General features: G+C 42.3%; 1 pseudogene across 1 annotated transcript; it reads right to left on the bottom strand.

Moving 5' to 3' along the window:
- Nucleotides 1–138: 138 nt before the first annotated feature.
- Nucleotides 139–27,347, bottom strand: LOC114281171 (ATP-dependent DNA helicase SRS2-like protein At4g25120; annotated as a pseudogene). The gene is made up of 13 exons (XR_014339673.1): nucleotides 27,322–27,347; nucleotides 26,416–26,613; nucleotides 24,928–24,984; nucleotides 24,732–24,837; nucleotides 24,514–24,647; nucleotides 24,275–24,349; nucleotides 23,952–24,086; nucleotides 23,744–23,875; nucleotides 23,560–23,643; nucleotides 23,128–23,241; nucleotides 22,865–22,965; nucleotides 21,216–21,282; nucleotides 139–409 (listed from the first exon to the last, which is right to left on the bottom strand). The product of XR_014339673.1 is annotated as an ATP-dependent DNA helicase SRS2-like protein At4g25120 (transcript).
- Between the last annotated feature and the right edge of the window lie 480 nt (nucleotides 27,348–27,827).

The following is a 27,827-nucleotide window of genomic DNA, read 5'->3' as shown; positions in this document are numbered from 1 at the left end:
GAGTACTTTCTGTAACGTCTCAAAATAATAACCATAGTTCATCTCTTGATAATTATTAAAATAACCATACAGTTCTAAGTATAGTATCTTTACATTCATGTGATTTCTATTGTACGAAAGATAACACATGCAGTTATACATTCATAAATCCTAAACTTGAATCTATAACATGCGCCACAAGTAAGCAATACGAAATAAAAGTTAAACAAATAAATAAATGCCCTATTGGCTACAACTTTCCAAGACAATATTTGGTTACAACAAAAGTGAGTTTGGAACTCAATACAAATAAAGACATAGGCTTGTACAAAAATAATTACAACAGCCAAAAAGAAAGCTCTTGGCATATCATCAGCACTTGATGGAGGCATGTCAAGCTACAGCCTTGGTGGAGGCATATCAACAGCACCTGAAAAACGGTTTTCCACATAAGGTGAGCCAAAACTCAGTAGAGATACACTAACACAGTGTATGAATCTTAACAAAGTTATAAGGTGAATTGCAATGCTCGTGTCAAAACGTTTTATATCTCTTTTCAAAACCATAAAATGCCCGATTTATATCACAATTCATGAAATCATTTCCTTTACAATAGAAAATAGGGCAGTGGATACAACATTGGGAATCTCTAGGTACGTGTCTGCCAGTAGGCTATACAAGTACTACCAATTGCCATTTTTATCGGTACTAACCGGAAGGCTCGGCACCTAATAGCGCGGGTTTATGGACTTTCACCAAGGACACACAGGCCAACAATAATACCACAACCATACCCCCTACCCAGATTTACCAAGATATGCACTCATTTTTCTCAAAATGATATACATTTTCCATGTGTTAAATATGCAACAATGCTTAATGCAAGTGGATGAGAAATTAGTTTCAATTCTCCTAATTCTTATGCAATTTTTACAACAATCATAGCCATCCTCCACCGATAACCCAAAACAAATATCTCTAAACAGATAGATAATTTCCAATGAAGATAAACTTTCCAAAATTTCAATATGGGAGTGATAATGCATATCTAACTCCACCATCACCATCATCATCATTCCAATTTCATAAAATCCAACATTATTTCCATTTCATCTTTACAAAATCAAATATTCACAATCTAGGACAAAATGTCTTTTTCTTTATAAATCAATTCCATTGATAAAATTCTCGATTTTATCACAACTCAACTACCTTTACAAACCCACAATCAAATTCAAGAATTCATTTGAAAACCCCTCTTTTAATTTTTAAACCAAAACCCTAGATTTTGTCCAAAAATCCTCAAATCACAATATTGTTTAAAAAAACAAATAGTCAAGTTAAAAATTATACAAAAGTGTGGAGAATTTCCTACCTCAAAGCTAAAAGGCAAGGGAGAGTGAAGAAACTTTGACAAAGCCGAAAATCAACTTTGTTTCAATCAAAAGGAGGCTCTAGGCAAGCTCTATCTTTTTTCCCAGAGGACAATGGTGTAGAAACTAATAGATTGAGAGTATTTGGAGTTTGAAGATGAGTTTTAGAGAGAGAAGGTCTAGATTTAGGATTTTGAAATATTTAGAGAGAGAGATATATGAGAAAATGACTCAAAAAGTGAATTTTTCGGACAGATATACATGCAGACCGCTTGAGCGAACAAAGTTACCACTCGAGCGCACAGACACAAACAAAGATATCGCTCGAGCACAAGAATGGTCGCTTGAGCACACAATACACACCTCCCAGTAGTTCAAACCTGTAAAGGTTTACTCGAGTGCAAGAAACGTCGCTCGAGCATAGATATCAAACTCTCAATAGTTTTGCCGATTGTAAAAGACCGCTCGAGCGCAAGAAACTTCGCTCAAGCAAACAAGAAAAATTATGGGCAAAGAATCCTTCGAACAATGGACTCCCCAACTAGTTTCAAACGCAACAATGACATCCAAATAACCAAACTCAATCAAGAATATGATGTATAAGGATATGAACTACATTTAAGATAAGAAATCCCAGATCCAAAACAATAAACGGATCAGGTCTAAACCAGAATCGTTATTATCTCCCTTCCTTTAAGGAATCTCGTCCCTGAAATTTTAAAATCAACACAACAAAAAAGTATTTAAATCAACCATTACAATTATAGCAAGTCGAACTCATAACCATGACCCGTCCACCGGTCATTCGCTCGCATAACAATGATAAACAAAATTTGCAATACTGAATATACAATTCACTTTTCCAAAACATATACAATGTTTACATTAAATCAACATAACAAGATTTTCAATACAAATTTTCAAACATTAACAAAAAAGGTCCGGATACTTCTCACGAACTTCCGCCTCACGCTCCCAGGTCACCTCATCAACTTCGTGGTGTCACCACAACACTTTTACCAAAGGAATTGTCTTGCCTTGCAAGACTTGGTCCCGTGTATCTAAGACTCTAACTGGTCTCTCCTCATACAAAGCATCCTCATCTACCTTTAACTCGGTCCAATCCAACACATGTGACGAATTCGGTTCATACTTTTGGAGCATACAAATATGGAACGCATCATGAACCTCAGAAAGTTGTGGCGGCAATGCCAAACGATAAGCTATCTCCCCAATACACTCTAGAATCTCAAAAGGCCCAATAAATCTAGTAGATAAACTTCACTCTTCTCAAACCTTATCAAACCCCATCTCAGTGATATCTTCAAGAAGACATGATCTCCTACCTCAAATGATACTATTTCCTCCTGCAGTCGACATAACTCTTCTGACGACTCTGAGGCAAAACCAACCTCTTACGGATAAGTGCAACCTTCTCCGTTGTTTTCGGGACTAATTCAGGACCTAACATGTGTGTGTCACCCACCTTGGCCCAACACACAAGAGACCTACACGGTAGGCTATACAAGGCCTCAAACAGTGCCATGCAAATACTTACCTGAAAGCTATTATTGTAAGCAAACTCCACTAAAGGTAAGTGTCTTCCACGATCCTTTAAAGTCAAGAACACAACCTTGAAGCATATTTTCTAGGATCTGAATGGTATGCTCTGACTGCCCGTCGGTCTGAAGATAGTAGGCGGTGCTAAAAGTCAACCTAGTGCCCAAGGCATTCTGTAGGCTCTGCTCCAACCAAGTCGTGAAACGCGGATCTCTATCCGAAACAATAGTTACAGGGATCCCATGAAGACAAACTATGTTCCAAACGTAAAGGTCAACAAAATAATCTACCAAGTCACTCATGCGCATAGATTCAAAGTGTAATGACTTAGTTAACCAGTCGACTATCACCCACACGACATCATTACCCCGTTGAGTCCTCGGAAGACCCATAACAAAATTCATCATGACATGCTCCCACCTCCACTCGGCTATAGGCAAGGGTTGCAACAAACCCGCTAGCCTCTGATGCTCGGCCTTCACTTGTTGACAAGTAAGGCACCTCGAAACAAACAAGGCTACATCTCTCTTCATTTTCTTCCACCAAAACTGGCAACTAAGATCGTGATACATCTTTTGTGCCTTCTAGGTGTACCGCAAGGCAAGAAAATGTGAAACTCTCAGAATTCCTCCTTTCTACAAACTCTGGCACGAAAAGGCAGTCAAGATATCTAACACTCGAGTCTGAATACAAGTTCAAGCCTTTCTCTACCTTCCCACTAGATATCTTCTCCCGGATGGTCTCTACCTCATGATCACCCCATTGTGCTTCTATAACTCAGCTCATAAGTGTAGGTTGTGCAACTAAAGTAAATAAAGCTGCTAACTCAACAGACTCGCCAAAATACAAGTCAAACTCGCTAATAGCATCCAACATTTCGCATTCCCTGATGGCAATACTAGCTACACTGCTAATGGATTTCCTACTCAAAGTATCGGCCACTACAGCGGCCTTTCCCGAATGATAATGCAACTCAAAGTCATAATCTTCCATAAACTCCACCCACCTTATCTGCCTCAAATTCAAATCCTTCTATGAAAACGAATACTTCAAACTCTTGTGATCGAAAAATACCTCAAATCTTTCACCATAAAGATAATGTCTACAGATTTTCAAAACAAAAATTACAATTGCTAATTCTAAGTCGTGGGTAGGATAGTTTCTCTCGTGTGTTTTCAACCATCATAAGCCATAAGCTGTTACATTCCCCTCTTGCATCAAGACTAACCCAAACCTTTCCGAGACGCATCACAATACACTGAATAACCTAAACTCCTCTCCGAAATAATCAATATTTGAGCAGTGCTAAGTCTAACCTTAAGCTCTTGAAATGACTTCTCACAAGTCTCACTCCACACAAACTTAATTCCCTTCCTCGTTAGTCTAGTTAAAGGTGAGGCCAATTTAGAAAAATCTTTCACAAAATGACAGTAATCCCCGGCTAACCCCAAGAAACTCTAGATTTTAAAAGCATTCTTAGATTGTTCTCAACCTTGCACTGTCTCTATCTTAGAAAAGTCTACAGTCACCCCTTTCCCGAATATCACATAGCCTAAGGATTTTACTTCCTTTAACCAGAATTCACACTTCTCGAACTTAGCAGACAATCTGTGGGCTCTAATCAACTCAAGTACAACTCAAAAGTGTTTCTCATGTTCCTCCTAAGAGGGTTAGTAGATTAAAATATTGTCAACAAAGACAACCACAAAATAGTTGAAGAACTCACGAAAGATTCAGTTCATCAAATACACAAACAAGGCCGGTGCGTTGGTTAGCCCAAAAAGCATCACTAATAACTCATAATGGCCACACCGCGTACGGAATACCGTTTTCTGGATGTCCTCCTCCTTCAGTTTCAACTGATGATAACTCGATCTCAAGTCTATCTTAGAAAAGCAACAAGACCCCTTCAATTGATCAAACAAGTCATCTATACGAGGTAGTGGATACTTTTTCTTAATAGTTACCCGGTTCAACTTCTGGCAGTAATAAAAAGTAGCAATGTGCCATCATTCTTCTTGGCAAAGAGAGCTAGTACTCCCCAAGGCGAAGTACTTGGGCGGATAAAGCCCTAATCTAATAATTCTTAGAGTTGAATCTTCAACTTACTTAACTCGGCGGGTGCAAATCTATATGGTGCCATGGAAATCAGTGCCATGCCAGACACTAAATCAATAGAGAACTAAATCTCACAGTGAGGTGATAAACTGGTGAGATCCTCTAGAAAAGCGTCTGGGTATTCACAAACTACTCTCGGCAACTCAAGTCTAACCACATCACTCTCAACACCCAAGAAAGTAGCAAAAAAGAAGACTAAGCTCACCCCGACCACGCAGATCATACATTGGCAACAAGGCTCTATCAACTCGGTCCCCCAAAAAATAAAAACAATCACCACTCGAGGTGCACACCATAACTCTCTAACGATAACAGTCTATAATGGCCCAATAAGATGACAACCAATCTATGCCCAATATAACATCAAAACTCAGCATATCAATCAACACAAAAGTAAAAGGAAGTCAGCGACCGGCAACTTCTATCTGACAACCCTGACACCCCTAGTCCAACACAACCTTACCACCATCAGGTGACTCCACCCTAAATGGAGATGCTAACTGAGCCACTTTTAACCCCTGCACATGTTTTGTTTGTCTTGAATTGGTTTTGGAAGGAAATGTCGAGATCTGTTTTACTTCTTTGAAACTTGTTTTGAGAGTCCATTGCATACCCATCCTTGAGCATCTCTTCTTATTTTCTTGAAATGCATTTAGTGGACTTTGCCATGTATTTGTAGGTCTTGGATCCTTGCCTTAAGCCCTACATTCGAAGAGCTAGTGTGAGTGGTATTCTTAATAAAGTTATGTTATAATATTTTAATATAAGCTTTGCTTTATTTTGAAAAAGTATTTGATCAAGTATGAATGATTATCCCTTAGTTTTTGTATCAAGTATTATGTTTGTTTTGATGACATTCTTAAAAGGTCCTTAGTGCTAGGGGACTTTAATGCAACTAGCACCCTTGTTTGACATATCTCCCTTGCCACCAACAGGTGGGCTCGTCTAACTAATTTTGGGTCAGTTATTCCCTTGTTTTGTCAATGAATGTCATCCCTTGTATTATGTAAATGTTAGTAAACATCCCTTGAAGCTTTGAAAGACTTTGATTGAGGGACTTGGTTCATCCCTTGTTGTGTTACAAGTTATGATATGTATTGTTTTGGCAAAAATCTCGGATATCATTCATTCAAATCTTTATTACTTATATCACTGAGTTTTTAGCTCACCCCTCTCCCTTATGTATATATATATATATATATATATGTAGGTGATGATCAAGAAGGCAATGTCGCCTAAGTTTTGTTGGAAGATGTGTTTTGCTTTATGCTTTTGTATTCATCTTGAAGATTATGCTTCTTGGCTTCGTAATTCATTTCTTTTGTATGTTTTGGCTTGAGAAACCTTTTGATCAAGATGTAATATGTACTTTATTTTATCTTGTTTTCAAGTTGTAAAACCATGTTAATTTGCATGTCATTTCATTTAATCTATGCACAACTCTTATAGACTAATTAGATTTGAATTTAATGCTTCCGCACATGTTGCCCTATATGTATACTCTGTTGTGTGAATCATTATAACTTGGCATTCGGTAATCTCGGATTACTGGCCATCACGGCATCATTCTATTAGGGGCGAAATGAAGCAATGACAAGGATAGTTCTGATTGTTGTAGACATTGCATGAGAAAGGTTAAATTGAAACTAATTTCTCATCCGTTGTGCATAGCGCATCATTTCACATTGAACATTATAAATGTAACAGTTTTTGAGAAAAATGGGTGAATACTGTGGTGAATCTGGTTAGGGGGTGTGGTTGTGGTTTTTTTAGGTTGGTCTGTTTGTCCTTGGTGAAAGTCCAGAAACTCGCACGGTTAGGTGTCGATCCTTCATGTTAGTACTAGCAAAAATGGCTTTGGTAGTGCTTGTATAGCCTACTTGCAAACACGTACCTAGAGATTCCTAGTGTGTTATATCCACTGCCCTGTTTTCTGTATAAAAGATGATTTTTCATGAATTGATATATAATCTAGCAGTACATTGTGTTGAGATGGGAAAACAAGAAATGTTTGGAAAATGACATGTGTATGGGGAGCAAATATTTCGGCAAGCCCATACTCCTTTCTTCCAAGCTCCTGCCTGTCCGATCAACCTACGAGCACAACGGCGGTGAGCTACCCGGTGGTGTGTGGCCGGAATACCCCTCTGACGATCAAGTTAGACACACACAGGGATAGAGAGAGAGAGAGAGAGGATTGAGTGTTTAGTGTAAATCTCACCAAATGTTCATCTGTCTCAGCATGGGGGGCACAAACTCACTTATATACCTTCTGCGCCCCAAATCTACTCGCATTAGTCTCTCGACACGTGGTGCTGCTATCCCATCTGTCAGCACAAATCTAGCTGAACATCAACTAACTGCCAGCCCACACCACTAGGAGCTCGGCAGCCGGGCTGCAGCATCTCGGTTGTCAACGGCCGTGCTGCGCAGCTAGCCAGAGCGCTCCACTCGCCAAGCTCAATGACGACCGAGCTCGGTTGCATTCTGGCTTAGCCGAGCTCGGGATAAGTCATGCTGGTTAGCCGTCGGCCTTCCTGCCGAGCTAACGCAAGAACCGTGAAACCTAGTGAGGCAGCGGACATCTCGGCCGAACCTCACTTGACCGCTAGTACGACATCAATTATGGAACTATGCCATTACCAAGCAACTATGCCATTACCGAGCAAGTAGCTCGGTTTCACAACAACTGTGCCATTACCGAGCGAAAATCCTTTCTGGATGGGCCTAGGCTGCAACGGCCCGATTGTGTTCGGCCTAAAATTTGTCCGACCCTTACCACGGCCCAATCCAAATCATAAATCTCCCTCTCAATTGCCCCTTAATTCCGTCCGCGCAAGCGTGACTGGGATTACCTATTCTTTCCGGGATAACTCTTCCTCGGTTCACAGTCTGCTAGACGGTGATCGGGCTAGTTGACATACCTGTCTTCAAACTTGCCCGGTCGACGCCTCGACTTGCCATCATGTCTTTTCAGTACTGACGCCACCGTCAATAGGGACACGTGTCGCTCGCTCATTGGCCTTGAGCAGCCAACCGTCCCTTCACATTCAAATTTTTGGCGGTCTTCCTCCCATATACACACCATTTCCTCTTCATTTCATTCTTACTGTTCCTCCTCCATTCCAAGCGTTCCAGAGCTCCTGTGCCTCTTGCAAGCTTCGTTCCTACCTTTCCTTGCATTTGTGTTCGAGGAGGAAGCTCCTACCCTTAACTGGTAAGTCCTTTGAGCCTCCTTTTTGCTATTTTCATTTGGTATTTCACATATTAGGACACAAAATCCGTAGGTTTTAGGACATAACCCTCCCCAAACCCACACTTGCCCCTGTTCTCTTCGTTGTTCTTCAATCCCAATGATGAACACATGAACACACGAAGAACAAGAGCAGACCGGGCTCTAGGTCGCCTTTTGATCCAAAAAACAATTAGACCGAGCAATTTACAAGTTTGCCAAAACCTTAGTAGAAACCGAGGTAGTCAGAAGACTTGGCCGCTCGACCGGGCTAACAACTGGTCTGCTTGAGCGACCGAGCTCCTTGGTTTGCCTTCGCAACCGAGGTGGTCTGGCACTCTTCATGACCGAGCTAAAGTCAAGCTCGTTTTGCTCAACCGCGCTTCCACTTACACTTGCCATCCTTTTCCTGCAGAGTCCAAGGGAACCACTGACCAATTACCGAGGCTCTCAAAGACCGAGCAGCCATTAAACACCAGTCTGTGCCAAACCACCTCAGCCGAGCTAAACCAGCCGGCTACCCATGGGGCGCTTCTGCTTCCTTGTTAATACTCCGGCTGCCCTGGCCGCGTTCTAGGAAGAGTACGGTATCCCGGCCGACGTCCACCTAGAGCTCGGCGAAATGGAGACAATCCCTTGGGGCAGATTAGACCAGTGCCCCTTCACCATGCTATCCATCATTGAAGGAGGCCTCCGTTTCCCGGTCAACCCACTGATGACCGAATTCTTGCGTCGTACCGGGCTAGCACCCACTCAAGTCTCAACCAACACTTACCGAATAATCAACGGGGTCCACGAGTTGAACAACCGGCTAAGAACCAACTTAGGTTTAGCCGAGATACTCCGTCAATACACCCTTGGGCACACGGGCGACGGCCTCGCCTATTACTTAAAAATTTGACCGGGCAAAGAAAAAATAGTGACCGGCACCCCAGACAAGGACTTACACGACGACGACTTTTTCTGGATGTCTGGCAACTATGAAACAGCCGACGTACCAGGCTAGTTTATTAGCAAGAACTTCGGCGAGACATATAAGTCGTGCTAACTGCTCGGTCAATTTATCTTTCTTCACTATTCTGTACGTGACACTTTTCTTCTTTCCTTTGCAGCGATCCAAGCCTTGCAAGCCAACTACTACTACCCCAACGAAGCAGCCATCAAGACCGTGCTCCGTTACCGCAACCGGGATTGTAACGAGCTCCTCAGCTACACTCCAACATACCGGTATTCAGCTCCGCACTAGAGTAAAGTCACTGACTTTCTCCGCGGTCCATCTTCGCCGCCAGATCCCACACTACCAAATGTCCCTTTCTTTCGTTTAACCGAAGCAGAAGAAATGGCCAAGAGGAGCCGCATCAAGAACTTGATCACTACCACCTCGTCCGAGATCCCGAGCATTCCAGCTCGCTCTCCGACTGCCGGTCAATCCAGCGGGACCGTGGTTGCGTTGGCTTCTCCCGCCGTCGGGCAAGCCAGCAGAGACTCCCGCCGAGCTGGCAAAAGGCCTCGTGCAGACCCTTCTGCCGAGCTAGTAACCGAGCTCAACACCGAGCAGCCTACCGTCACCGTCGACCCAACACCGGCATGGAGGCCCCAGCTCAAACACCGGGGCAAGGAGATCCTGGCAACAGCTTCCATTAAGGGTGACAAAGAGCATCTTCTCGCCTTTGACCTCACCAAGGCCCTTCTCCTACCGAGCAACGTGGTCAGCAACGACCATGTTCCAGACACCCGGTTGATGAAGTCGTCGGTCAAATCCATGACTAGGGTAAGAATCTCAAACTTGTGCTCAAAATTTCACCAAGTGTTTGTTCGGTTTTCTTTCTGATCAATCTCTTTTCTTGCAGGCCATCTAGAAGCAGCACTTGGTCATGGAGCGCATTCACTGACTTCGACAAAAGGCAATTGACTCTGCCAGCCAAGTTCAAAGCCTCCAAGCCAAGCTCAAGAGAGCCCAGTCTTCATTGCAAATGGCGAACTCTGACAACTCTCGGTTGCTCGGCCAGCTTGGCTCTGTCGAAAAGGAAAGAGACGCGGTCTGAGTCGAGCTAGATGCGCTAAAACAATCACGGGAAGAGGATCTGAAGGGTGCAAACAACATCGGTTTCCTTGAAGCCGAGGAGAGTTACACAAAGTAGGTCCGCGCCACCCAAGACATTTTCTTCAAGGCTGGGTGGAAGTCTGCTTGTGAACATCTCAGCCAGGGACCGGGGACCGACGTGTTCGCCACTCCTCCAGCTGCCTCCCTACCGACCTATCTCATGCCCTATGCCAACGACGTCTTTGCCGCTTTGCAGGCTGAGGCCGAGGAAGAAGGCGACGAGGAAACCGAGGAAAATGTGGAGGGGGAAAATCACACAGTTCAACCCGGCCAAACGGAGATCGGTGTCCAAGACCAAACACCAACGGTCAACCTGGAGGCAGCCGAGGACGAATTCACTGACCTTTGCCCCCCAGCTTAGTTTTATTTGTCTTCTTTCTTCCTTTTTGGTTTACACATGTAACCAGGCTATCCGCCCCTCCTCTTGTAATTACTTTTCACATCAATGAAAAAGCTCCGTTTTCTTCAAGTGTTTGCACGTTCTTCATGCTACATAACGTCGGCTGTCAAAATACCTCGGCAAGACTAACCACTTTATCTAACTTATCTAACTAGAAAAAACATCGTGGTTTCCAGCATAAAGTTGAGTAAATCATCAACCGTATTAACAGGAGTAAAACATCTCGGTTAAAATCACATTTTTGAACAAATCATCAACGAAATTAATCGGAGTAAAACATCTCAGTTTTGAATCGCAAATTTGAGCAAAACATCAACTCATTCAACCGGAGTTAACATCTCGGTTGAGAGTCTCAGAGTTGAGCAAAACATCAACTCATTCAACCGAAGTTAATATCTCGGTTGAGAATCTCAGAGTTGAGCAAAACATCAACTCATTCAACCGGAGTTAACATCTCGGTTGAGAATCTAAAAGTTGAGCAAAACATCAACTCATTCAACCGGAGTTAATATCTCGGTTGAAAATCTTAGAGTTGAGCAAAACATCAACTCATTCAACCGGAGTTAACATCTCGGTTGAGAATCTAAAAGTTGAGCAAAACATCAACTCATTCAACCGGAGTTAACATCTCGGTTGAGAATCTAAAAGTTGAGCAAAACATCAACTCATTCAACCGGAGTAATATATCACGGTTGAGAATCTCAGAGTTGAGCAAAACATCAACTCATTCAACCGGAGTTAACATCTCGGTTGAGAATCTAAAAGTTGAGAAAACATCAACTCATTCAACCGGAGTAAGACATCACGGTTGAGAATCTCAGTTGATCATATCATCAACTCAATGAACCAGAGTAAATCATCTCGGTTTTAATCTCAAAATCAACCGGAGTAAAACATCTCGGTTGTGAATCTCAAAATTGAAAAGCAACAATCAGAATGCTAAGGCAAAGACGAGACACTTCTATATATTGACAAAAAGAATATTACATTCTGAAGTGTAAGGCAAAAAATTCATTTGCACAAAAAGAAAACAAAAGCTAAAAATAGTACAGTTTGAGGTTGGCCGCATTCCATGGCCAGGGTATTCCTCTACCTTCCAGGTCCTCCAAGTGGTATGCCCCCTTGCCCGCCAGACCGATTAACTTGTAGGGTCCTTCCCAGTTTGCCCCTAGTTTGCCTTCACCTGGCACCAGGGTATTGCCCATGACCTTCCTCAAGACCCAGTCACCTACTTTGAACGGTCTAGGGTGCACCATTTTGTTCTATTTCCTTGAGAGCCCTTGTTGGTAGGCGGCCACATGGATGAGAGCCTTTTCCTAGCGTTCTTCCACGAGGTTCAATTCCAAGGCAATGGCTTCGGCATTCAGCTCGGGCTCAAAACTTTCACTTCTAAGGGTGGGCATTCCAACTTCCAAAGGTATGACTGCCTCCATGCCATATGCCAAAGCAAAAAGTGTTTCCCCGGTAGATCGCCGCGGGGTTGTTCGGTATGCCCAAAGGACGTTGGGGAGTTCCTCGGTCCATTTTCCCTTGGCTTTCTCAAGCCTCTTCTTCAACCCATCAAGCATGGTCTTGTTTGATGCTTCGGCTTGGCCATTAGATTGTGGGTAAGCCGAGATAGAGTTGTAGAATTCAATCTTCAAGTCTTCACAAAATCCTCTGAATAGGCGACCGTCAAATTGGGTGCCGTTTTCAGAGATCAGAATTTTTTGGACGCCAAACCGCGTTACCATATTCTGCCAGACAAACCGCTTGACGTCTTTCTCCTTGATTGTTGCCAAAGGCTCTGCTTCAACCCATTTGGTGAAGTAGTCTATGGCCGCGATGAAGAACTTCCGGTTGCTTGGTGCAGTTGGAAGTGGTCCCACTATATCGAGCCCCCACATCGCAAAGGGCCAAGGGCTGGTGAGGGGAAGAAGTTCTCTGGCCGGTTGGTGAATTTGGTGGGCAAACTTCTGGCACTTCTCACACTTGCGAACATACTTCTGCGCATCGGCTTGCATGCACGGCCACTAGTAGCCTTGCGAAATAGCTCGATAGGCCAAAGATCTGCCCCCTATATGACTGCCACAGATGCCTTCGTGAATTTCGTACAGGAAGGCGTCCACGCTGCTCGGGTGCACACTCTTTAGATAAAGACCGGTAAAAGACTTCTTGTATAAAGCACCTGACGGAGAGAGCCAAAATCGCTCTGACTTCACCCGGACTTTATGTGCTTCCTTCTTCTCGGCTGGAAGGGTCCGGTCTCTGAGAAAGAGGATAATAGGGTCCATTCATGAAGGACCTAGCTCGGTGCAGAGTACCTCTGTCTGCCCGGTTTCCTCAATGCTGAGCCGCGGAAGGAATTCAATCAGGAGAGGATTGGGAGATGTGCTATCGACCATGGAAGCAAGGCCGGCCAATTCATTTGCTCGGCCGTTTTCTTCTCGGCCAATCTGTTGGACCCTTATTGCTTGGAATCGCTTGATGTGGTCTCTGACCAGAGCCTGGTACTTCATCATTCTGTCATCCTTTGCTTCGTAAACTCCAAAAACTTGATTAACCACAAGCTGGGAATCACTGTAAACCATTAGCTCGGATGCGTGCATCTGAAGCGCGCTCTTGAGCCCGGTCAAAAACGCTTCGTACTCAGCCTCGTTGTTTGAGGCAGGGAATCCGAGGGTGATAAAATGTTCGATAGTCAGCCCGTCTGGCGAAATCAGAACTATACCTAACCCGGCACCGTGACGGTTCGAGGCTCCATCAACAAAAAGTTTCCACATTTCGCCAACAAAGAGCTTCCAACAGTCTGAGGGGTCCTGAGAGGCTTGAGGTTGATGGGATCACGGTTGTTTGGCTGTTCAGCTTCAAGTTCTGTGCTGAGCGGTTCCACTTCAGCCCCCCTCGACGATTCGGCGCCGAACTCAGCAAGTTGTCCGTAATGCCTAAGTCCGTAGGCGAATCGCCGAGTTACAGTATTATGCCGGCTACAGGCTCTGTGCTGAGCAGTTCCACTTCTTCCCCCCTTGGTGATGCGGTACCAGACGGAGTAGGTTGGTCGGTGATACCCAACTCCGTCATCGCATCGCCGGGCTGTGGTATTGTACTAACCGAAGGTTTTTCGGCGGGGCGCGCAAGTTCCGCGTCGCCGTCATCGCCTAGGTGTGTTATTGCGGTCTGGCCTGCATTCACCTCCTCATCTGCCGCGACAATATCCACCGGGCATACCGGATGAGTTCCAGGTGAGAATTCAGCAACGAAGTCGGCCAATGTCTGAGCTTTTATGGCAGTTCGTGGCTGGAATTTGACGTCGAATTGTCCCAATTCAACCGCCCACTTGAGGATTCGACTGGAGAAGTCCGCCCGTTCGAACAAAGCTTTGAGGGGGAACTCGGTCAAAATGATGATGGTATGGGCATAGAAGTAGTGCGCCAATTTCCTGGAGGCCATCATCAATGCCAATGCAAGTTTTTCCAGCGGCAAGTATCTCGACTCTATCGGTAGCAAGGTTTGCTGACGTAGAAGATAGGGAGATGCTTGATTCCTTCCGACCGGACAAGCATCACACTGACCGCATGCTGTGAAACGGCCAGATAAAGGTAGAGCTCTTTACCAGGCTTCAGTGTTACCAACAGTGGCGCTGAAGACAGATACTCCTTGAGCGCGGCCAAAGCCCGGTCACACTCTTCATCCCAAGAGAACTTTGATTTCAAAGCTTGAAAGAAAGGGCGGCAGCGATCTGATGACCGGCTTATGAATCAGTTAAGCGCGGCGGCCATGCCAGCTAGATGCTGCACATCCTTAGCCGAGCTAGGCTGCTTTAACACTTGTACGGCTCGGATTTGTGCGGGTTTGCCTCGATGCCTCGGTTTATGACTAGGAAGCCTAAGAATTTTTCGGATCCCACGCCAAATGCACACTTAGACGCATTCAAGCGTAGCTTGTGTTGTTTGAGAATGACGAACATCTCGGCCAAGTCGGACAAGTGGTCTGCTTGATGCCGGCTCTTAACCACCATATCATCAATATAAGCCTCCATTGTCTGACCTAGCAGAGGAGCGAACATCTTGGTCACCATCCTTTGGAAAGTTGCCCCGGCGTTCTTCAAACCAAAAGGCATGACTCGGTAGTAGAAGATTCCCCTCGGTGTAGTGAAGGAGGTGATCTCGCGGTCGGGGCCATGCATGGCAATCTGATGATAACCGCGGTAAGCATCCAAGAAACTGAGCCTGTTATGTCCAGCCGTTAAGTCCACGAGCTGGTCTATTCTAGGCAGTGGAAAGCTGTCTTTAAGGCAAGCTCGGTTGACGGTCTTATAGTCGACACAAACTCGCCACTTCCCATTCTTCTTTGGTACAACAACTGTGTTTGAAATCCACCGAGAGTAGTGCACTTCCTGAATAGCTCGTGTCTCAAGCAAGTTCTTCACTTCCTCTATAACTACCTCGGCGTGATGCAGCGCCGATCTCCTTGTTCGCTGAATGACCGGCTTAGCTCCGGGGAAAACGTTTAGGTGATGGCAAATAAAACTCGAATCTAGGCCGGGCATGTCGTATGGCGACCATGCGAAGACTTCGATATTGGCCATCAAAAACTCAACCATCTCAATCCTTTCTTGTGCGGTAAGGCTTGAGCCGAGCAAGAAGAACCTGTCCGGACTCTCTGTATCAATTCGCACTTCGACCAATTCTTCGACGGTTTTGTCCTCGGCCCTAATGCCCACATCGTCAAGGACTCCTCGGTCTTCCGGTCCCTCTATCATTTGGACGAAGCCTTTGGCAGCTCAACTCTCGTTGACTGCCACAAAGCATTGCTTTGACATGACCTGATCGCCCCAAATCTCCTCAATTGCCCCCGTAGCCGAGGGGAATCTCATCACCTGATGGAAGGTCGACGCTACGGCTTGCATAGCGTAAAGCCATCCCCTTCCAAGGATCAGGTTATAAGTAGATGGTACCTGCAACACCCAAAACTCCACTAGCTTGACTACGGATCCCGCTTTGACCGGCAGGATATTTTTTCCCAAAGGCCACTCCGGTTGCGAGTTGAAACCAACTAGTGGCGAAGTTGTTGGAACCAAGTCTGTATCCCGGAGCTTGAGTTGTTTGAATGCGTTGTAATACCTGATCTCGACCAAGCTTCCCTGATCGATCAAGATGCGCTTGACATCGAATTCTTTGACGCGGAGTGTGACCACTAAGACGTCGTTGTGCGCGTCTGAATGCGCTCTAGGTCCCTTGTGGAGAAACTGATCACGTCTTTTTCTTCGGTCTTGCCCCTTTTGATCGCGAGCTGGACCGACAAAACTTCCCTCATGTGCTCCGCCTTCTTGATCATACCTCGGAGTTCACATACACGTGCCGGTTCCATTATGTCGTGGATGATATTAATCACTCCTTGAGGGGGCGCCTCCAAGTCACCCGGTGCACGCAGATCAACCGGGGCTTGATTTTCCTTCACGTCCCCGTCAACGTAAAGGTCTAGGTGTCCGGCTGCGACTAGCTCTTCCAAGTGTTGCCTCAAAGGCAAACAGTCCTCTGTCCGGTGGCTGCACTCCCAGTGAAATGTGCAACAGTACCGTGGATTGAAACCCTTCTGTCTGTCTCCCAACTTAGCAGGAAACCGGACATAATCCTCGTCACGGATTTCACTAAGTATGCGATAAATTGGAATCTTAAAAATCGTGGTAATGCCTGTCCTGGCCTTCAACCTTCTGTTTGCATCAGCGACGTCATCCCGGGGGTAGTCATCTCGGTCATTTCGACGACCCCTACCCCGATTTTTGCGATTTGAGCCACGGTCTGATTCCTCTGCGCGATCATTTGAACGGTTTGCCTCATGTCCGACCGCGTGTACCTTACCAGCCGACTTCTTGTCTGTTGCTACCGGTGTTGCCTTCACGGTAGATGCTGCCGCATCATCTTCTACTCGAATGTGCTCATTGATGCACTGTATTAGCTGGCCCATGGATGTCGGCTGGTGCATCATAAGCGAGTCCCGCAGTCTATGTCCGATCGGAAGACCACGCTTGTACTGCGTGATTGCAAGGTTGACCAGGCAATCCAAGATCTCGTTGAAAGTTTCCCAGTATCTGGAGTTGTATGCTTTGAGCGTGTCGTTCGGCTCCATCTTGACACTGAGAAGGTGGTCAACTTCCTTCGACGTCTTAGTGTTGGTTTTGAACCGCGTCACAAAGGCTTCCGCCATCTGATGCCACCTTTCTATGCTCCCGTCCGGCAGCCTCTCAAACCATTTCAAGCCCAGCTCGCCCAAGCTTGACGGGAAGATAAGGCACATAAGGGCGTCATTTCGCCTATGTCCGGCCATGACCTGTCGGAAGTGGCTTACATGCATATAAGGATCGGTTTTTCCGTCGTAGAGCGTGAACTTTGGCTAGTGGAACCCTGCCGGAAGCGGTGTTGTTTCTATCTCCAGGGAGAAAGGGGTGGCGCTCAGCCTTGCCAAGTCTGTGTCTAGAAGGAGTGGCGCTGCTAGGCGGGGTGGAGGCATTCCGACCTCTTCACTGGCATAAACCCCATAAGATAGCCGCTGGAACGCCAGCACCCTATAAGCCTCCCGCCGGCGAGCCCGCTCCTCCAAGACTACCCGCAAATCCTCTGAACGAGCGGAATAAGAATACCTCGACGTCGTCGCCGGCCGTGAAGGTTGATAGGTGCTGTCTTGCGCACTGGACCTTTGTACATGCGCGTCGGAATCTCCAACCTTATAACTTCTGGTGATTAAGATGGACGGAGTATGTCGCTGGCTCTGAGTGCATGAACGGCGGGGTTGGATGCGCTCACTGTGGTCTCCCACTCCAGCTACACCCTTCCTTTTAACATATGCCGCTTGAGATCCTCCATCTCCGCTGCCATTCTCCAGATGACAGCGTCTTGGTCCCTTAGCTTGTGTTCCAGTCCGCTTAAGATCCTCCATCTCCGCCGCCATTCTCCAGATGACGGCGTCTTGGTCCCTTAGCTTGTGTTCCAGTCGTCTAGCGTGCGATTCTCTCCGCCGCCGGTGACCGTCTAGACTCCGAGAATGACCAAAGCTTCTTTCGCGCTTATCTCGCGCGTCTCTTGAGTGTCCTCCTGGGGATGTCTCCAGGTCCGCCATTGGAGGAATGGCGGGATGTCCTTCTCTCCGTCTGCCTAACTCCGGGGTAACTCCGTCGATGGCAGACAACGGAATCTCGTCGTTGTTCGCCATGGACGGCGATTAGATGAGTCTGGAAGACAAGGTTTTGTCTGTCAAGGTTCCCACAGACGGCGCCAATTGTACGGGGAGCAAATATTCCGGCAAGCCCGTACTCCTTTCTTCCAAGCTCCTGCCTGTCCGATCGACCTGCGAGCACAACGGCGGTGAGCTATCCGGCGGTGTGTGGTCGGAATACCCATCCGACGATCAAGTTAGACACACACAGGGATAGAGAGAGAGAGAGGATTGAGTGTTTAGTGTAAACCTCACCAAATGTTCATCTGTCTCAGCGTGGGGGGGGCAGACTCGTTTATATACCTTCTGCGCCCCAAATCTACTCCAATTAGTCTCTCGACACGTGGTGCTACTATCCCATCTGTCAGCACAAATCTAACTGAACATGTAGAGACCCTAATTTTTGGTAATTACACTTGATACCCTAAGCCTTAGGTTAATTACATTTTAATCCCAAATTTTATAAAATTTTACAAAATGGTCCAAGAAAGAATTATTTTTCTGTATTTTATTTTGTATTATAATTAAATCATAGAATGCCATTTTTATATTTGGAAATACCCTAACACTTGGCTTTTATTTATGTACCTCCTAGTTTCTAAATTAATTCATCAAATTTATTTTTAGCCTAATTGAATATTTATTAGTTCTTTGAATTTTTATTATTTTCTTTGAACCTTTATTATTTAATTGAGCAAATAAATATCTTTAAATAAATATCTACACATATCTTTAAATAAATAGTTTTATTATTTATTTTAATACTTATTTGAGCAACGAAAATATATCTAGATTTTTATGTTTTTTCTTAGTCATTAAGCTAGCCCTATTTCATGGCTTCTAAATTGAGAACTTTGTCTCAATTTTCACCACACATTTTCAACAGCCTAGGGAGAGGGTGAGAGGGTGAAAGTGTGATCAAAGGAAGTAGAGAAGAAGAAGAAGAAAAAAAATAATAATAAGGGTGACTCTCAAAAAGGTAAGAACATACCCCTCCTTTGTCTTCCCCAATTCTTTCACCATCTCCTTCTATTGTCTAATATGCCTCTTGTGTTGCAAATTAATGGTAAATAGGGTTTTTGGTGTATGTTGAAGTGTGGATATGATCAATTGCCATTGCCTTACAAATTTGTGAAATTAGGCACTGCTGCAACTTCCCTAATTTAAAATAAATATCAAATCTATTTAATTCTCAAATCTGAATTTATGGTAGGATATTTGGTGTGTTTAGAGTTTGTGAAAAATTTATTAGCTCCAAATTGTTTGTTTTTAGGGCTTGGATAAATTGTTGAAAAATCTGGTCCTGCATCTCTGAAAAACAGTCCACTTTTAGCAATTTTATAAAATTCTAGAAACATCACCTCATGTTGGTTCTTCTATCAAAATTTAGAACTCTGAGTCCTCTTTCCAACAGATTTTATTTGAGTGGAAACCATCGGGTAGATCGAGAGAAAAGTTTGTTTCCCCAAAGGGTGACAAATCTGGATAGGTTTTCGAATATAGTTTGTAGATGAATTTGTGGAGGTGCTGTGCAACTTCTGAAAATTGGAACTGAAACTAGACAGATTGAATATTGTTTCTGTGCAATTTCAGCCCCTAATTTGACCTATAAGTATTTTTACCAAAGCGTTCTTGTTAGCCCTGCAGAACCGAACAGTGCTGGAAATGGTGTTTTGTTGTGTTGTTTGTCTCTAAGTATTTTATAGCATGCCCAATGTTATTTTCTTGCCTTACCATACCTATGTATGATTATCATGGGCTACATTTCATTTCTTATGTTTGTCTCATGCTCTTTTATATTCCCGAATTACCGAATGTGACTAGCTTGCTTGGCAAAAGATCTAATAAATAGGAAATGGAAAGGGGTTGGTAGTGGGTGACGTTCACCCTTGTGCTTCAGAATGATTTATGTATTGAACATGTGAATGGAATTAAAACCAAATGAGTTAAGTCTTGCGCAAGCGGTCTAAACGAGCCCCTAGGTTGACACGGATGTATTCAGACTCTATGCGGTGGTTTCAGGGTGTAAGCGAGCCCTTTGGTATGATATGTGCAGGGTGTAAGCGAGCCCTAGGCACGATTTGGTATGGTATGTGCAGGGTGTAAGCGAGCCCTAGGCACGATTTGGGTGTAAGCGAGCCCACTTGTTTGGCTGTCCCTTTTGAGGTCCATCAATGTCACTAATCGGTAAATAACCAGGAGGTGGGCGTAGGTGGTAAGGTCTGCAAAGCAGCAAAAGGGGGAGTCTGAGTAATCCAGTGTTCAGCCTTGTGGTTGGGTAGAAGGATCTCTTTTGGGGGATCCTAGACGTCTAGGCAAACTCCTAATTCATAGAACCTTGTTGTAATTTTGCATGTTATGTTACCCGATTTGTCCTATGTATGGTTGATTGGTTGATAGAAGATATGGGGATGTGTGTGTTTTTACTGGGCATTCCAAGCTCATGGCGTGTCATGCCAGGTGGTGAAGCAGTTATAATGATGAAAGTTATTGCAACGGCAAATACGATGAAGTGTTGGAGCGATGGTTCATTTGAAGACTTAGACTAGTTGTTTTTGTTTTCAATGTTTTGTAATCCTGCAATGGAAAATAAACGAATGATCCGTGATACTAACTCTGGTTATATACGTATATTAAGATGTTTTGGTTATCTATCCTATTTGTGTGGTAATATTGTACTTAATTAACGGCCTGGAAGTTGGGGCGTTACAGAACATCACCTAACTACCAGCCCACACCACTGGGAGCTCGGCAGTCGGGCTGCAGCATCTCGACTGTCAACGGCTGTGCTGCGCAGCTAGCCAGAGCGCTCCGCTCGCCAAGCTCAATGACGACCGAGCTCGGTTGCATTCCGGCTTAACCGAGCTCAGGATAAGTCATGCTGGTTAGCCGTCGGCCTTCCTGCCGAGCTAACGCAAGAACCGTGGAACCCAGTGAGGCAGCGGACATCTCGGCCGAACCTCACTTGACTGCTAGTACGACATCAATTATGCAACTATGCCATTACCGAGCAACTATGCCATTACCGAGCAAGTAGCTCGGTTTCACAGCAACTGTGCCATTACCGAGCAAAAATCCTTTCTGGATGGGCCCAGGCTGCAACGGCCCAAATGTGTTCGGCCCACAATTTGTCCGGCCCTTACCACGGCCCAATCCAAATCATAAACCTCCCTCTGAACATGCATTGTGCATTCACCAATAAGAAAAATCTACTGATTCAACTCATTAAAAATACAAAAAATAAATAAATATATTTACCCTTTGAACAGGTTTCGATATCATGTCTAGTGAAAACAACACCTTACGTCCTTGAGTAAGTTGATTCCTACAACATACAACAAGAGCCATAATCATATGGTTACGAGATTCAACATTCACATTCAGCAAAACGATGCGAGTTGAAATATTTTCAAATAACATAAATCTCACATAATTGAAAAGGCCAATGCTCATACTCTATGCCAGCATCAATGTCACAACAATTTGCCTGATCAAATAATAATAATAATAAAATGCACATGACTAAAATGTTTGTGTAGAATGACTAGGCCAACTCCCATACTTTCTTTGGGGGGGAGGGGGTTGGGGTAGCTTCACCAAAGAAACCACTTGAAAATAAACACATTTAACCTAAAAAGCACGGACAGGTGGCATGCTTTGTTGGACACTGACACTTGTTGGATACTTCCCAACATTCATTGGACACTTGTGACACTGTCGGACACACGTCCAAACATGTACTATTATTTTTCAAATTTCTTTAGACTCAAAACACGCTTCGGACTCTTGGGAGACACTCTTGTCCATAACCTAGACACACATGAAACACATAACAAGTTTGAAAAAAATAACTCTAGACTAATAATAAAAGAAAATACCTATTAATCGATCCTCCTTTAACTTAATAAATTAGTGTGATATCAAATATTCTTATTATATTTGAATGAAATATTCATATATATAATGTGTAATAGATATATAAAATCAAGTATTTTGTGCATGTCCTTCACGTTTTGTGTCCTGTAGTTTTTTTAAAATTATTGTGTTGACTCGACCATGTCGTGTAAGCAGTGCCTTCAGACTCTATTTCCGGCAGCACTACTCCATTGATTATTTCAAGCATTTGCATGTAGATGTATCATCGAAAATATGAAAATTTCACTTTTTCTTTATTTGACATCTTCACTTGCCATTGAAACAAAAAATATATATATTATTTTTTTTTTCTCTTACTTCCCGTGCTTTAAAAATAAAAATAAAAAACTCATTTTTACAAGACTCTTCCCTTAAAACAAACATAGAAATAAATGGCAAAAAATATGAGAAATACAATAATTTCATTGCATGTGTGCTAACTGCAGTAAGTGGTCTTTTGCCATGATGATTCGACTCATTACATATTCAAGTACACATAGTGGAATTCAATTGCCATGGCTTGGAATTTTCAGTATTCAAGCTAAAGCATTGCGTCGGCAATTTTTTTACTCTTCGAGTCTCTACCAAATCCATGAATGTATTTTAATTTTTGAAGTTCCCTTTACAAACTCCAGTTCTTTAATTTCAAGCTTCCAGAATTTTCTTCTATCTTATTTTCTTACTTCTCAATCCAAATTTGGAAACGATAAACCTTCTTACTACCAGTGACAAGCCATCATCTAACAATGGAATTGAAATAAGAGGACATTCTTAATAACTAAAAGAAAGTATGCAAGATGTAGCTTGTCTAAATAAAAATGTTATAGTATCAACCAGAAAATTCAATTGGCCAGTTAGCATATAAAATTCGAAATAAATAACAATCTGTATCATTTTTAGCATATTGAGTGCAAATAGTGTGGTCAGGTAAACTTGCTTCAATGATGTTATCCAACAGGGAAATGATTCCAGAAAAGAATGTCAGAACAAACCTTTTAAATGTACCAGAAATCTTTGCACTAAATATGTCGCATGCAGCTGATATAAGGCTGCATCTCCTTACAGTTGATATTTTATCAATATGATCAATTACCTGCAACAGATAAGCAAATAGGAAAATGAAAAGTCAATGACCTCAGATATGAGAGCAGCAAACTTTGGTGGTGGGGGGGGGGGGGGGGGGGGGGGTGGTTGGTATGCACAAACAACACAATTGGGGAAGAATGAGATAGAGAAATATTATTAAAGCAAATACCTTTTTCTTCTCTTCTTTGTCAAAAGGTAGTAAAGCCTTGAACACTCGGCAAAAAGAACCATCATCACAGCCAGGCAACATTGTTCTAAGCATAGCAATTATGGCTTTGACTACCTATTACAAGAAAAGATAAGTTGGCTCATAACCAATAATCATGCTAAACTTTCTGTGCATGCATGTTATAAAATGGACAACAAAGGAACAAGATGTGCTCACATTTCATACAGGAAAACTATTGCAAATTACAGTAGTTTCTGAAATAAATATTGGCATTAAAGAAAAGCTGAAGGAATTCTGCATTTTTGAGTGCATCAATCAAAAGCCAATTCCAATCCACTAGCAACAAGATTACTGGAGTGCAGTATAGCTCTACAAATGTACAGATATCAACAAATAACATTTCCATTTATGAACAACAGGGGAGTCAGCAACCTTTTTTCTATAGAAGGCCACACCATGAATGTTGAATGGTATTTTCCTGTCTCAGAAAGCTGCTTGAAACACTTTTCCTGACACCTGATGTATGAAAGGCAGAGCCGTAAACTGTTCAGAAAAGTCACAAAAGTTTTTTTTTTTTTTTTTTGGTTGGAAACTCATTATTGAAGGTATGCTTGACCTGCCTCCGGTAAAGAACAGCAATATTGCCATAAGAGCCCTTAGCAGATGAACCTTCAGATGTAATTTCTAAGATCTTATCAACAACAAATGCACACTGTGCAACCTCATTACAACATTCCTTTACAGAAATCTGCATATGGAGTCAAAAGAATACAGAATCACTTACCAGCTTCAACAAGAGTTAGTAGTTTGGTTTCAATTTTAACAATGATTATCTTAGATCCACAAGAATTATCAGTGAGAACATTCTTTAGCTGGCCTCGGTTCAAATTATTTTTTATAAGAGATGATGCAGCTTCAACGATACAGCGGGTGGACCGATAATTCTTATTTAATCTAACCTGAGTCAAAATTTGCACACGATCAATGAGAAGGAAACATATTTAAAAAGCCTTGATTCCAAAACTTATCACAAGAAGTGAAATATGAAATTTATCTATCACAATTGCTTTCCATGACTCCTGGCACTCCTTAAACTCAGCCAAAGCACATAACATGACAATAATAGCTATGTAAAAATAAATCATACTTCTTTGTGGTTTGGAAAATCTTTACGGAATGAATCAAATCCAGATACATCAGCGCCATTGAAACTGAAAATTGACTGCAGTAAGAGATACAGAATATTTAAGAAGAGTGATAATAGAAGAATAATGTGTTCTAATTGGGGGTTGTTTTTTAGTGATAATAGAAGAATGAATTAAATAAGTGAGAAGGGGGGAAAAAACTAGAAAATTGCAAAATAATTGTAACAAACACAAAATAAACCTGATCTTCATCACCAACAATAGTTATGCGTTTATGAGTTGCAAGAATCCGCAGCAGACCATATTGCATGCTACTTGTGTCTTGAAATTCATCTATCACAATTTCTTTCCATGACTTCTGGCACTCCTTAAATACTTCAAATGAAAAGCAACTGTTAGTTGAAACATGATAACAATTGCGGATTATTAGATTATTAAACACATAGAGATGACATGAACCTTCAGGAAAATCACTGTGCAGCTTCACTGAACAGTTGATTAAGTCATGGTAGTCCAGAGCATTACAAGTTCTTAATATGTCATTGAAGTTTTGAAGAATTGCTGCCTAAACCACACTCAAAGATCAGAATAGTTAAAAACTAATCAAAATAGCAGCAAAAGAAAAGATGGAAGGAACTGCTTAATTTCTGCTTACCCCTATGGCATCACCCACTTTATGGCAATCTTCAGGAGTCTTTCCAGAAGCTTTGGCCTGAAATTAGATTGCATTAATGCTGCTATAACATGCATAAATGACAAAGAAACACCAATGTCATAAAGTGGAGGACACTGCCGTAAAATACTATTAACAATTATGAAGGTGATAACTTGCTATACTACAAAGTACAAACTAAAGAAAAAGTGAAAGAAATTCTTCTTGAATTTTATTTTCTACCTTTTGTGTCCCACCAACCACCCTAGCCTGGCTCCTTTTTTAAAATACAGAACAGTCCTTTCACGACTATTTAAAAGAAATGAATTCAGAGCCCATCCCCACAATTTGAAAATAGATATAATCTCATTAAACATTAGGCAAATCACCAATATTTTGAGCTACACAAGCTGAGTTTGGGCCGACTATTACTATCCCAATTTGCAGCTATATTAATAGTTCCAGTTTTGCTGAATTTTCTCTGGACAGCGATTAAATTGCAAAAGTAACTTCAAGAATTAAAAGCGTATACTCACAATTCATACAGTTCCTTCTTCAGGCCAAGCTCAATCAAGCATCACAAGAATTTAATGTAAATTACATGAATGGCAAAAAAACTTATTGTCCATTGTAAAAACTTCAAGTGACTCAACTCTAACAATCAAAAAAAGAAATATAACACTCACAGATCCAACTTAACATTGATCCACCTGTTTGTGCCGCTTTTTCTTTACAGGTCTGTCAACAGACCTAGAGGTGGCAATAAATTGCAAGCAACATGTACTTCTTTATGAAAAGGACACATGACGGGTCAAGTCATGGGTCAATGCAGCAGTTAAAGCCATTCACCAGAATAAAATCACAAGTTGGAATAAAGAGAAGGGCGATTACAAGCAGTTATGGAAAGGAAGCAAGAAGTGACAGGTGGCAAAGCCATGAAAGGCCAAGAGAAGATGTGGCAGTTACAAGGAGTTGCAGCCAAGCCTCAATCAGAAAAAGCAGAAATGCCACGATGTGGCAGTTCACGCCTCAATTTTACAAACATCACCCAACACTTCCCCATAACCATGAGAATTTATTATTTGCTCCTATGCACAAGTTTGCACACACACACATGCTCACATGGAATGAGAAATTTAACATTCAATGTTAGCTTTACATCAAAAGCAGAATTAACTAGATATTACAGCAGAGCCAATAATTATGTCCTACTATTCTTCTAAACAGGAAAAAAAAAAACAAATTCATTCTTTACTTAAATCTATCAAGAACAAGCTCATAAGACACTAATCAAGTTCTACAAAAGACAAGAAAATGTTGGAGATCAGATTGCAAAAAAATAAATAATTAAATCTTGCTGGTTTGGTTCATTAATCATATAAAATGGAGAAAGAAAAAGAAAGAGTTCAATTTAGAGCAAGAACCACATATCACTAAGCTTTTAGATTAGAAAATATGGCAAAATATTACCAATGCAAATAAGCCACTTACTTGAGCTACAAACTTCTGCCACTTCTTTGACTTATCTTTGAAATATTGTGGAGAATTTACATCTTTAACTCTTCATCATGTCTATGAGCATCTTGATTTTGCCTATTCTTTCCATTTCCCAATAGCCTCACAGCCTCAATGATTGCTCTTCTTTGTTGCCCATGCCCACATATCAAGAATTCTGGTGTGCAACCTAACCTGTTGCATGGTTATACATTAGGTTGTTATTCATTTAAGAATAAATCGGATTGGAGCAAAACACCAAGATAGGACTACAATAACAAGGAACCTAAAGTGGCTGCATAAAAGTAAGACACAAAAAAATGAATGAATTACTGAGTGTACTAAGCTGATAATGTGATGCCTCCCTCAAGGGTTCAATGGCCACAAATTCTTCTGCTTTAAGAACTAGCATATTCTACAAATACAGGGGTAAAAATTATCCACAACTATGATTTAAATTAAATTTACATAAAAAAGGAAACTAATAACTCACTCCTTAAGCTTGATGTTGCGAGTGTAAATCAAACCAAACTTGTGAGAATATAGAGAAGAATTGATGGCCTTCATAAAAAGTGAATTAAATGAATCATAGCGCAATGCAAGACCTCCCGCATGCAACTATGCAGTTTGGGGAGAATCAAATGTACACAACCTTACCCCACATACAAAGAGGTTGCTTCTATGTTTTGAACTTTGTTAAATCCAAGGAATATAGTATATAAAATTAGAAGCAGTTATTCTAAAACATTCTAGTAGTGCGCTCAGATCTTTATGGTGACATAAATCTATCTTCCTTTCAAAATAAAAAAATACAATTATTAGGTAGGTCTCAAATAGTCTCATATGCAAGTATAGCTCTACAAAAGAAGAAAAACACAATCATGTAATCCAGCTAGTGCTTACCATCCATTCAAGATAGTTTGGATCATTAAGATGCTAGGCAGCCAAAATTTGGACCCTCAAACTGGAATAATAATTTTCTAGCATTGATTCACAGGTTTGTATGCTTGTATGGCCCGATAATATGGTTTACCATCCAACATTGAATAAAAAAGTTAATTGTAGAGAAATCATTGCACCAGACACATATAATATATGCTTGGAATTGCAAGGAAAAAACCAGCAGAAGAACAAATAAACATAGTTCAATGTCTGCCAAAACAGAAATTCATTCAAGAACTTCAAGTCCAGTGTTTTTAAAGGCTCAAGGCGAACCAAGGCACCAAATGTCTCTTGGGGCTTAGGCACAAGGCGAGGAGCAGACTTTATTAAAGTAAGGCTCACAGTCTCAGTAAAAATAGATAAATTAATATAGACCAATGATTCGTAGCATGTAAGTATTAAGATAAAGAATTTTTTTTAAAAAAGTAACTAAGGCAAATTATAAAATAATTCTCAAAACCATAAAA

Source organism: Camellia sinensis, chromosome 1, assembly GCF_055761805.1.
Source record: "Camellia sinensis isolate YWXY chromosome 1, ASM5576180v1, whole genome shotgun sequence".
In the NCBI taxonomy this organism is placed as follows: domain Eukaryota; kingdom Viridiplantae; phylum Streptophyta; class Magnoliopsida; order Ericales; family Theaceae; genus Camellia; species Camellia sinensis.
The sequence above is the reverse complement of the archived record's forward strand: the minus strand, read 5'-3'. Positions and strand labels throughout refer to the sequence as shown.